Here is a 12,423-nt window from a genome sequence, read left to right as displayed (position 1 = left end):
TGCCTCCGGGACCAGGCACCGAGCAGCTCCCCACCAGACCCAGCATCCACCCTGCTACCCTTTGACCACAGGAGCCCTCAAATGTGGGGCCCCAGGAACAAGGCTGTCTTTGTGTCTAGTGGAACTCCACTCAAAGGATTTAGTGCTGGGAAAATCAAATTGGCCCATATTTATTGAGTAGCTACTGGGCATAAAGGGCATAGAGCCTATTTAATCCAAACTACTTGGTTCCCTCAATTTGTTGAACAGGCCATAGAGATGAGCACTCTCTAGACCTCATTTTCCTCTTCTGCAACACCCAGGTGTGGCAGAGGGAACATTTAAAAATAAACACCATGAAGAAACAAAGGCATTCTTCAGAGACAGTGTGCGCCTCCTTCGGTGGCTAAGAATAGAAGTGAGCCTCTGCCTACAGCCCCTGTGTGGAAGGCCTCAGAGCTGCCACCAACTCCACACCTCACCTTCCCTGTCTAGCTCCAGAGGGCCAGTGGGAGGACAGAGTGATGGGTAACCTGGAACTACCCGGAAACTTTCAGTAGCCAAGGGACATGGCTGATTCTCACCTGAAAGTCACACCTGCGGGAGAACAGCGGAAGGCAGCAGCAACCGTGGAACTATCGACCTGCAACGGCACACACAGAGGAGCTTAGGGACAGCTGGGACTGTCTGGTATGGTTCTATTTTGAATCTGCTCTTGATGAGAGTTTACTACTAATCATAAAGGGCAAGAAATTTTTTTTAAAAAAAGGCTTAACCCAGAGGCAAGCTGGAGGAGTGGATGGGGATGACCCACAGGGAGACCATCAGTGAAGGAAAGCCCCCAACTCTCCAGCAGTCTGACTCCTCTCAGTCACTCTGGCACCTTCTTCAGTCTGCAGTGTCTTCCATTTAAAATCAGGAAACAGGACAGAGCCCCTGACAAAATGTTTGTAGTACCAGGCTTTCTTATTATCTGCAAACGGGAGAAATCTCTGCAACTGGCTAATTTACACCTGGTGGCTGTAGCCAGTGTGGTCCTCAGGGAAGCGACACCCTTGTGTACAACCCAGATAGGGGAGACACTGAGCCTCACTGGTCCAGTCCATCTATCAGAGAGGCAACAGGAGAATGTCAGCTTGTGGACAGGCTCTCAGGTGTCCAATGGGATCCTGCCAAGAAGGCTCCTGAGGACAGGGAAGGGTGGGAGGAGAACAGAACCCCGACTTCAGTGGGGTGTTGGAGGCAGAGCATGACTGGGCACTCGGGCCCAGGGAGACCTCGCTCCATATCTAAATACTTCTGTGAAAACACCTAGGGAGGAGAAGTGAGGGGCCACCTTACGAAAGCCAGGCTGGGCCACAGCACAGAGCAATGGACCAGGTTAGTATCCTCCAAGGAGCAGGGACTGAGAGGACAAGTGAAAGAGGAGTGTTGGGACTTACCTCCACCCACGCCCAAGGGAGAGGAGCCACAGAGGGGCGGCTGCTCCCCTGGGCTTTTATAGGCCACCGCTAACCCCCTCGGCTCATTCTTTCTCTATATTTGGAAAGAGAATGACCGACGCCACAAGCTGAGAACCAGCTCCTTCCACACGTATTTTTGGTCTTGCCAAGGGAAAGGTATATATAGAAATGAGCAGGATCCATGACCATTTTCCAACTGTAGAAAGTTGGGAGTTTGAGATGCCTTTCTCTAAACTTGGGGTTGATGCTTCCCCGCTGGATGCAATGGAGCAGCCTCTTTGGGGAGGGCCCCCTAGCTCCATTTCTCAGGTGGCACCTCCCTGTGAAGTCAGTGGGAGCCCCCATCTCATGGGAACAGGGGACACACAGCCAGGCAGTTTGCTTAGGAATCTCATCATGTGTAAAAACAAATATAATGGAGGATGAAAAAGTTGAAATCCTCTTGGAGTTTTCATGGAGACTTTTGTCACTATACAGGGTGTGGCAGGGTGTGTGATTGTAAAACTTAGGCCAGGAATAATAATAATAATAATGATAATAATAATAATAATAATAATAATAGATAATAGATAATAATAATAATCCTTCCTCCTCTCCCTCTTCTCTCTCCTCTTCTTTTTCTCTGTGTAACTGCCTGTCTCATTAGTATCATTATTAACTAAATCCTTTCTTAAGCACTAGTAGGACCAACAAGTAAATTAATGACAGGGAACTATGCCACCAGCCAATATTCACAGTGACAGCTGCTTAAGGGCCCGTTGTTACTAAGATATATTACCAAGTAGCAAAGACCAGCTGCCAGCCTAGATGGGGGGTAGTGGGGGAAGTTGGTGGCCTGCAGAGAAGGGGGAGCTGGGAGGTTGTCTAACAATGCGGTCATTTCTAAATCAGGATTGGAAAAATCAAACCTTAAGAGAAGAATAAAGGATATATTTGAAGCTTGTCTCCATCCCCACTCTACTTTTTATTTATTGAACCTTTTGGAGGGTGCTGGGTGAACATCCCATGGTTGTCTGTTCTAAAGAGAAATGTCCCACTTGAGAAAAAAGACTTCCCTACCCAGTTCAGATGTACAGGGTTCTCAAAGAAATGAGTGTGGGGGAGGGTAAGCAGGACATTTATTAAACACCCTCTGTGTTCTGGGGCCCTATCCAGAGCACTTCAAGAAGACACAAAGGAAATGGAAGATCCAAGCTTTCTCCTGAGAAGAGCATATTGTAAATGATGAGTCATATGGACTCCTTTTCAAGATTTAGGCAATTTCAGATCAAAGAAGTGCATGGTTACCAAATGTCTGTTCTGCAAATGCCAGGCAAGGTGAGTGGTCACCAGGGGAGTGATAAGGGCGGGCCTCATCTCACCCACCACTCTTCCTCTGATTTTACCTCAAGTGCCCGTGCCTCTCGTAGCACTGCCACTTCTAAAATGTTCATCCATGTCCTGAAAGGAAGCTGTCTCCTGAGCTCTGCCCTGCCTTTCCAGGGACACATCCACCCTAGTCATCATGCTATTGATTGGCTGCCTTCATGGGAAACCTGGTCAGGACAGCTGTGAGACGAGTAGATGTCACCTAGGAGAGCAGCAGTCTTAAGTCCCATGCAGCCAGTGCAAGGGCCTCTGTCTATATCTTGGGCAGTGACTGAGTCAAGGCAGCTCAGGGGGCCCTCGGGGGTTGGGGGCCTGCAGTTCCTTCTTTAACACCCAGATTTGTTGGGGAGGACTTTTTGGACATGAAATATAGGCTAATTTTGCTTTTTCCTTTGTGTTCACCAGTTTACCTCTCTATTTCACTACATCCATACTCCAGGAGTCTAAGAAATATACTGTACTTCTGAGTTTCTTGTAAGAGAGCACACATGTCTTGTTACTGAACCAAGTACAAACTCTAAATGCTGGTGACTCCACCCCAGCTTTTCCAAAATTACCCATCCTTTCTTCCTTCTCCTTGTCAAACTTCTCTATCCTCGGCAAGCAGATGTAAGTGAAACTAGGAGAAAACATGGCAGAGACATAGAACAGAATGTTCAGCTGAAAGATCTTAGGGGCTCATTTGTGAAACACTTTTGTGTGTGAGAAAATGGAGGGTGGGGAGAGGGAGGAAGCTTCTGGAGGACACAAAGAGAAGCATCAGGAATGGTACTCAGCTGTATGGAAGAAATCCTGAGGAATACAGGAGGGAAGACAACTGCAGTATAAAAAACAATATGAAAACTTGAAGTCAGGAATCAAAGATCTGTTCATTTGGGAAATCATCTGTAGGAACAGGGAGAAAACCATGGCAGCAGTAGCTGCAGTAGCTGTAGGTTGTGGTAGAAAAAATGGAGAACTTAAGAGTCGGCTGGCCCGGTTGTGACTCCCCGCTCCCTGACTGCCAAACCATGAGATGGGGCACTGCCCCCCTCAGTTTCCTCATCTGTGAAATGGGGAGGATATATCTAGTTATGTGTGTTTAGTAGGATATTAAAATTGAGGACCCACCTGAGATTTGGCACATTGATATTTGAAAAATCTAAGTTCCCTTTGCTTCCTGAAGGTATTACATCCCAATATGAGTGACTCTCTTTGTGATAACCCAGAATAGATTATACTGAATATGTTTTTATTGCCATGTGGTGAGGTTAAGAGATAGACATACTTTTTTATTTTAACTTTTTTAAAGATGTCTATCCAAAGAGAAAATCTTGAAGAAGAGAACTTCTTGCTACTTCAAGAAGCAACTTCAGGAGCAAACTGGACACTCTCCTGGTGTGGAATTCTCCCTTTGATAAAAGGGGACAGATGACCTATTGGTATATTATTAGCTGACTTTTAGGAACAGAAGGAGCCCTTGTTCTTTGAGCCATCACATAGCCCGAGCTAATCCCCCAGCCAGAGCAGAGGGCTGCATTTATCCCCATGAGCTGCAAAAAAATGTATTGTGTTTCAAGAATGCAGGCCTGCTCGGGAAGCACCGAATGGCTCCCCCTTTGCAATGCCCGGCAGCTTCCTCCCTATTTGATGTCCAGTTCCACAGCATGGACACTGGGGCTCCCAGCCACGCAGCAGCATTCCCAGGACCGCTCTCTGCCAGGGCATGAAGTCAGCATCAGTGAGCACATACCTTCTGGATCAAATGCTTCTCCGGGTCCCACTGGGAGAGGGATTAGTTGTCACTGGAAATGAGGAACTCACTTATTCTGAGTCAAGATTGTTCCCTGGCACTGAGGTGATAGGTAGGGGTCCTGAGCCAATATTCAGAGCCCCATAAAGAAGTTCCAAGAGGGAGAGGCCATTAGTACTCTGTTTATTCAATTCAACAATAGGCGTTTCTCCCTAAATTTCTACTATAAAAACTCAAATACACAGATAAATACAAAGCATGATAAACATACACTCAAATCTAAATGGAACAACTGTTACCACTTGGCCAATTTACCTTCTACCTCTCTCCCTTTTCTCCTTCTGCCCCTCCATCTCACTCTCCTCTTGCTCTTGCTCTCTTGTTTGTCTTCTCTGGCTATAGCAATTGTGAGTAAGGAGCAGACATTAGGAAACTTCACCCTTAAATACTTCGTTGTGCATCTCCTAGGAATAAGGATAGTCTCTACAATGCCATATTCTTACTTAATCAAATTGAAAATAATTCTGTATCGCTTCTTACATAGCCCATACTCAAATTTCTCAAGTTCTTCCAACAAATGCACAGCTGAGTTCCTTCCTCCCCATTATAATTGAATTTGGTTTTAGGTATTATATTTGGTTTGTCATGACTCTCTAGTTTTTGGTCTAGAACATTCCTTCCATACTGTTTATTTTATTTTTTAATAACATAAGCATTAAACTAAGTACTTCTTATGTGCCAGGTGAAGAACACTGCAAGGAGTTACAGGTGAAGACAGCCGATTCCTGCCTTCAGGCAGGTCTCTGTCTCCAGGGATGAGAGGAGGATAAAACATTTACACAAATTAAGTGTGTAGTACAAGGTCAAAAATGATGAGTGGCACCAAAAGGTGCATATGCTCTAGCATTTGAATAAGGGAGAAGTGATTTCTAGCTGGACAAGGCAGATGGAGGCTTCAGGAGCCTTGGTGAAGAGGCATTAGAACCAGACCTTGAAGAAGTGTTTTGATTTTTATTGTAGTATATTGTTATAGTCACTCTATCTTACTTGTTATTGCTGTGAGTCTCTTCCTGTGCCTCATGTATAAATCAAACTTTATCACAGGTATGTATGTGCAGGGAAACAGTAGCTGGGGTCTGGTCCTCTCCGTGACTTCAGGCATCCACTGGGGTCTTGGAATGCGTCCCACATGGATGAGTGAGGACTACAGCGAAATGAGAAAATGCGGTTGAAAGAAAGCTTTTGGTAAGAGGAGCAGCAGGGCAATGACAGAGGGTGGCTACTTTCAGGGAGTGAGGAAACAAAGGGACTCAGTAAGCTGAAGTCCAGAAAAAGCCAAGTCCACAGGAAACAAGCATTTATTGATCTCTCAAAAGTTTCCTTTCCCTAGGAAGGGAACCAGGTGGCTGAGAGAGCATAGAGGAGAGGAAGAATTCCTTTTGGCTTTTTACTGTTTACTCTTTTTGAAACATTTGAAATATGTACCTGGTCTATGAAGTACCTATTCTAAGAATTTGTTAACTAACAGTTTCAAAAGATAGAGCATGGAAAATGTCAATAAAATTAAAACAAGTTATCATGTCTGCCTTCAAGAGAGTTATGTAGCCTATTGTAAGAACGCCCTAGTAATGCAGGAAAAAAATTGCTAGCATTTAAAAATCTCTGCCAGGCACTGCTCCAAGGATTTGGTGAACATTAGTTCATCCGATGCTTATATAAACTCTGTGAGGGAGGGGAGGGAGGTACTGTGATGAACTGTGTTACAGAAGAGGGAACCAAGGCCAAAGGCAGGAAAAGACACTTGCTCAGGACATGCAGCTAGTAGTATAATGCAGTTCTGTTTGATGTCAAAGCCGTGGTATGAACCATTTCATTAACTATATGAGAAGAGATCATGGGATGGATGGTTTGGGAATTATGATATTAGCTGGGAAGTTTGCAAGGTGAATCAGAGCAAACTTCTTGAAAACATCAACCCTCAACTGGAAAGTGAGGCTGAAGAGTGACCAGGTAAGGACTCAATTTTGCACACCCTGGGGAATGTAAGTAGAGGACTAAGGAGCAGAGTGCCGATCAGGTTTGAGACATTCAACTGGCAAAGAGAGGGTCACTCCCATGCCTAATTACTGGCAGCTATGGTCGCAAGTCCTCATTAGACTCAGATGATTGATGGGCTCATATGGTTGGAAGTATGAAGCAACATGACGGAAGCAGGGAAGAATGCTTTGAGTGGCACAGGAGAAGACAGGGATTCCAAGGGAAAGGAGGTAGCAAAGAGACAGGCATGGCCCGGGGCCTTGCCAGGGGATTTGGAGGTAGGAATTAAAAGTAACGATGAGTCTGAACAATGTCATGGAGAAGGAAGAAGATAACTTAGTTCACTGGCTAAATGTGGGGCATGGAAGAGAAAGATCAGAGATCAAGACGACATTTACCAAAAGGATGGAATGGAGAACAAATGGCACTATGACCATAGTGAACCTGGAAAAAAGGTGGCAAGTTTGAAGGGCCGGGGGTCAATTATCACTTAAACCGTAACCTTTAATTTGAAGGCTGACACTGATTTTTCATTCAAAGCGGTGTTTTCAAACCCAGATACATATTAGAATCACCTGGGGAGCTGTTTAAAAAGAAAAAGATTTGCATAATCAATTGGAAGATCAATTGTCACAGGATAAAATACTTCAGAATAAATTCAACAAGTTATGTGCAAAACCTGAAAGTATTGCTGAGACACAAGAATGAATGTTCCTTGCTCTTGGATAGGGTGATTTCAACAGCTTAACAATGCTAATTATCCCCAAGTTAATATAGAAATTCATGCAATCCCAAGAAAAATAGCAACATTTTTCCCCCTGGAGCTAGAAAGTTGATTTCAAATTCCATGTGTGTTTGGTAAGAAAATTTGAAAAAAAGCAAAGTCAGAGGAAGCACATTCTAGCAGATGCTAAAACACACTCTGTAGTCTGTTTAATGAAGACTATCATGTAGGTGAATGAAGAGCCAGGACTGACCAAAGTAACATGACAGAAAGTCCAGAGAGAGGCTTTGGAAAAGCCTATAGAAATATATATATATATTATATATATATGGAAATCTGATACATGAAAGTAGCATCTTTAGTCAGTGAGGCAAAGAGTTGGTAAGTGCTTGGTGGAGTCACAGGAGTAAGTTGCCGAAGTTCCAAACTTCAGTTCTTGTGTTGGTTGAAAGAAAATATAAATTCAGACACTAAAAGTCATGCAAGAAGACTTTATTGTGAGTGAAAGTAAAGTAAATCTCAAGCAAAGAGCACTGGGGAGAGAGAGAGAGAAAGAGAGAGAGAGAGAGAGAGAGAGAGAGAGAGAGAGAGAGAGAGAGAGAGAGAGAGAGGGAGGGAGAAGGGGGGAGGGAAGGGAGAGGGAGAGAGAAGGGGGAAGAGAAGGGGGAGAGGGAGAGAGAAGGGGGGGAAGGGAAGGGAGAGGGAGAGGTGTCTCTGAGCAGAGAGCAACAAAGGAAACAATGCTGCCTCCAAATTTATTACGCTTGATGTTTGCCTTGAGAACTGGGGACCACCTTCTGCACTCTTTGCCAATCAGATGTTCAGCAGCTCTTCACCCAAAAATGGGTGGTGGCATATTTGACCCCAATTGTTCCTCTCCAGAACTGTCATCATGGTGGCCATCCTATTAGGAAGGTTTCATCTACATGTCAATCCTGTGTTAATGTGGGTACTGGGGTCAGTGACCGTCAGAAGTTACTTTATTACACCTGTGTTACTAGAGAAACCTCCCTTTTGAAATATATGGAGACACTTAATGGCTGCAACTCCTAGCTTTACCCTGACCTCAGTGGACCCTGTTGGGGGTTAGTCCCATTAATCCTTCTTTCTTATTGCATCCCCCCAATTAGCTTCTTTCGTTTCTATTTGCGTACTCTCCAGGTCTGTGTATAGAAGTTTCTCTATACACAGGTTATCTTCTACAAGTTATTTACTCATCTGCCTTGGCAGTAACTTAAAGAAAACTTTAAGAGTAACTCAAAGTAAACTTTTGACCATGCTCTGCATTGCACTGCTCATTACTAACTACTACCTATCAGTGGGACAACCAGATGGCCATTTGGAAAAAGATAAATTGGGATCATACCTCACACTTCCATATGTCAGATTAAATAACAAGTGTTATCAGATCCAAACGTAAAGAAATGAAGCAAGTGCTATGAAAAACTTGGGCATATTCCCATGACTCAACAGTCAGAACAGCAAAATAGAAACATAAATTCTGGGAGGGCTGCTATAGGTGTCTCTGGTCGAGTGGATGGAGGGGACTCCACTTGTCTGTCCCCTATTTGTCAGGGAGAGAAAAGGGGACTCTTGGCATCTCCACCCTGTCACATTCTCCTTGAGACCGGTCCTTCTGTTCCCTGGGATAAACCCACACTACCGCCCCTCTTCCTTCTCTCTACCCTCTATCTCTCTTGGGGTCATCAGGGTCCCAAACTGTTATCATTTAATAGGCAAACTCAGGTTGAGAGCCACCCTTTCTTAGATGTGGATCCCCAAACATCACAGACGACCTCCTCCTGAAGACCTAACGTTCTCTGGTCCTCTGTCTATCCCAGCCATCTCCTGCCTGTCAGTCTCTAGCAGTTAACAAGAGTAGGGTGAGCAAAAGAATAAAAATAAGTGCACATTGTACCTTCAGAGACGGGAGATCTGGGGCTTGACCACTCTTCCCTAGTGCAGTCTGGGGTAGGAAGAGGTGGGGCAGGTGCTTCCCCAGAGGCCAAATTCTTGCAAGAGGTGGGTGGAGGATAGAGCGTTAGGGATCTGTCCCACCATCCCAGTTTTCCCTGAGAGGTGGGGAGAGTTGAGTTTAGCGCTCCCCTAGAGCCAGAGCTTGATGGGTTTGGCCAGAATAGAGGGCCCAGGGACCCTATGACCTCAGGGTCTTTCCTTGCAGGGTGGGTGAGGGCTGAAAAAAAATTAATAAATTCAGCATCATAACAATTAAGAAATATTTATAGTAAAAAATTAGCAGAGTCAAAGGGACAAATGCCAAGATGGAAGAAAATATTTAAAATGTACATTGCAAAAGGACCAAAAACTCCCAATAATCAAAAAACAAAAAAACTTGGAAACAAATGACAGAACAATTTATAGAAAAAGATATAGATACAGATGACCTTTAAACATCAAAAATGCTCACCTTTCAAAAAGAGAAATGCATATTAAAATATATTCTTTACTAATTAGATTGAAGAAAATTCAAATGCTAGACAACATTATGTTGGTAAAAGTACTAATAGTTTTCTGGTGAATAGAAAAATTGTACAATTGGAATGGAGGAGAATTTAGAAAATACTAGTAAAATTATATTTGCAAGTTCCCTTTGACTCAGCAAAACCACTTATAGAAATCTACTCCTAAGATATACTTCCACAAATACTAAAACGTTGCAATCACAGGTTATTTATTGTGGCACTATTTCTAATATTATAAAGAAATAGCCCAGGTGTTTATCAATAGGATGTTGACTGAGTAGTCTGTATCCACATGATGGAATGCTATGCAGCCATAAGGCAGAATTAGAAGGATCTCTATGAACTGATATGGAGTAACTTCCAGAATATTCTGTAAGTGAAAAAAATAAAGCTCCAGAATAATGTTTATGGAATTTATTTGTTCTAATTAGTCATACATGACAGTAGAATGTATTTATACATCTTGATTAATCATACATAAATGGAGGGTGATTTCTCATTTTTCTGATTGTACATATTGTAGGATCACATTGGTCATGCAGTCATACATGGACATGAGGTAATAATGTGTGTTTCACTCTACTATCCTTCATACCCCCATGCCCCTTCCTCTCCCTTCACTCCCCTCTACCTAATTTAAAGTAACTATATTCTTCCCTAGCCCCTCACTCCACCCATTGTGAATTAGCATTTGCATATCAGAGAAAACATTTGGCCTTTGGTTTTGGAGTTTGACTCATTTCTTGCTTAGCATGATATTCTACAACTCCATCCATTTACCAGCAACTGCCATGATTTCATTCTTCTTTAAAGCTGAGTAATATTCCATTGTGTATGCATACCACATTATCCATTCATCTATTGAAGGGCACCTACGTTGGCTTGTTTTTTCTGTTCTGGGGATCAGATCCATGGCCTTGCTCATGTTAGCCACTGAGCTACATCCTTAGCATGACCTTTTGTATAACAAAGGAGACATAAGAATATTTATATTTATTTGCTACTTTTTGCAAAAAGAAACATAGGAAGGAAAAACTAGAAATGAATGAAAATACTTACCTAGAAGGGGTGAATTGAAACTCAGGGCTATACGCCTTCTTATACATTTTGATGTTTGAACTACAAAAATGGTTTATAGATTTGAAAATAAATAAAAAAGAAAAAAGCAAATTCTGAAACTTAATAAAACAGAATATTAACAAACCCAAAATATACCAAATTAATAACATAACCACACTCAGACTTAATTCTTGTCATTTTTGAAATGTGCCTATACACCCTCAGTAAGGTGCATTTAAAGCACAAAAAAGAACTACTAAGAAATTGGGAATTTTTCTCAACAGACTTATTAGCCATAATGCTGGATTATTCCATATGTAATTAGAAACTATTCCACACAAGGTCTTTTCTAACTTGCTTTTGTGGGAACTACATTCATCTCTTCCTAAAGATAATGCCCCAGTGACCTCATCCGTTTTCACTAGGCCCTGCCTCTTAAAGGTTCTACCACCTCCAAATACCACCACTGCAGGGACCAAGCTTCCAGCACGTGAACCTTTGGGAGACACGCTCAAAGCCTACCCTAATCATAGCAGTAGGCCACGGGAAGTGATAACTCTTGGTATTTGATGTTAGGGAGAATGTTAAGTCAGGCCCATAGTGAACTTCAAGGTTATGGACAAATCGATAAATGATGTGGCAAAGGAGGGTCACAGCAGCAGAGAGGTAACAACCTTCAAGGCCCTGTTGCTATTTGCTGCTTGGAGGGCATGACAGTGGCACTTACAGCTCTACCTCAAGCTCTACCTCAGGTTGGGTGTGGGATCAGAGTGCCATGGAATGAAGACGGTGTTATGGGACTGGTTGTGGATTTGATGTGAGTCTGTCTCAGAGTTGGCTCATGGGGGAATGCCACAGAACCCTACCTGGGCCAGAATCTAGCCCGGGATGCACTTATATCCGGACTTCAGATACTGAGAAAGGTACTCCATTTTTTTGCTTTTTTTTTTTTTTTTTTTTTTTTTTGGTATTGGGGAATGAATCCATAGGTGCTTAACTGCTGAGCCATATCCCTGGCCTTTTTTTGTATTTCATTTAGAGACAGGGTCTCACTGAGTTACTTAGGGCCTCAATAAGTTGCTGAGGCTGGCTTTGAACTTGTGATTCTCTTGCCTCAGCCTCCCCAGATGCTGGGACTACAGACAAGTACCACCAGGCCCAGCTGCTGAGAAAGCTACTCTTCATAACCAAGGGGAGGCAATTTCGCTTTCAACACCTGAACAGAGGTCATGACTGGAATTTGGAAGAAGTGGGTGGGTAAGATGGAGACGGTTGAGGTCTGCTCTTCCATTCACCTCCCATCTTTAATAAAATACACACACAAACCACAGATCGCTTAGTGCAGTTGGATTTCTTGTGGAAAACAGTGAAAGACTTCAATTTTGCATTTATGCAGGTAAGTGTGTAAACAAAAGTGGCCCTTTTGTGCCAGGGGGAGGGAGGCTGCATGCCCCATGGCGTTACTCTGAACTGTATTTTCCCTGTGTAGTACAAAGAACAAAGTTAAAGAATTTATCCATTAATTGCACAATTTATACTGAATGTCTGTTACATTTACCACTTGGCTCCCATTGTCTG

General features: G+C 43.3%; 1 long non-coding RNA gene across 5 annotated transcripts in view; it reads left to right on the top strand.

Annotated features, from left to right (window-relative positions):
• The window catches only part of LOC306657767, a 76,442-nt gene extending 64,356 nt beyond the window's left edge, over positions 1 to 12,086 (top strand). For 2 of the 5 annotated variants that reach the window (XR_013762877.1, XR_013762878.1), the window contains one exon: positions 11,964 to 12,086. This is a non-coding gene — a long non-coding RNA (uncharacterized lncRNA). Of the gene's footprint in view, positions 1 to 302; positions 664 to 11,963 lie in introns of those variants that run through there. The other 3 variants (XR_013762879.1, XR_013762880.1, XR_013762881.1) reach the window with 2 other exon arrangements.
• Positions 12,087 to 12,423: the final 337 nt, after the last annotated feature.

This window comes from Sciurus vulgaris, assembly GCF_902686455.1.
Source record: "Sciurus vulgaris genome assembly, chromosome: 3".
Taxonomy (NCBI): Eukaryota; Metazoa; Chordata; class Mammalia; order Rodentia; family Sciuridae; genus Sciurus; species Sciurus vulgaris.
The sequence above is the reverse complement of the archived record's forward strand: the minus strand, read 5'-3'. Positions and strand labels throughout refer to the sequence as shown.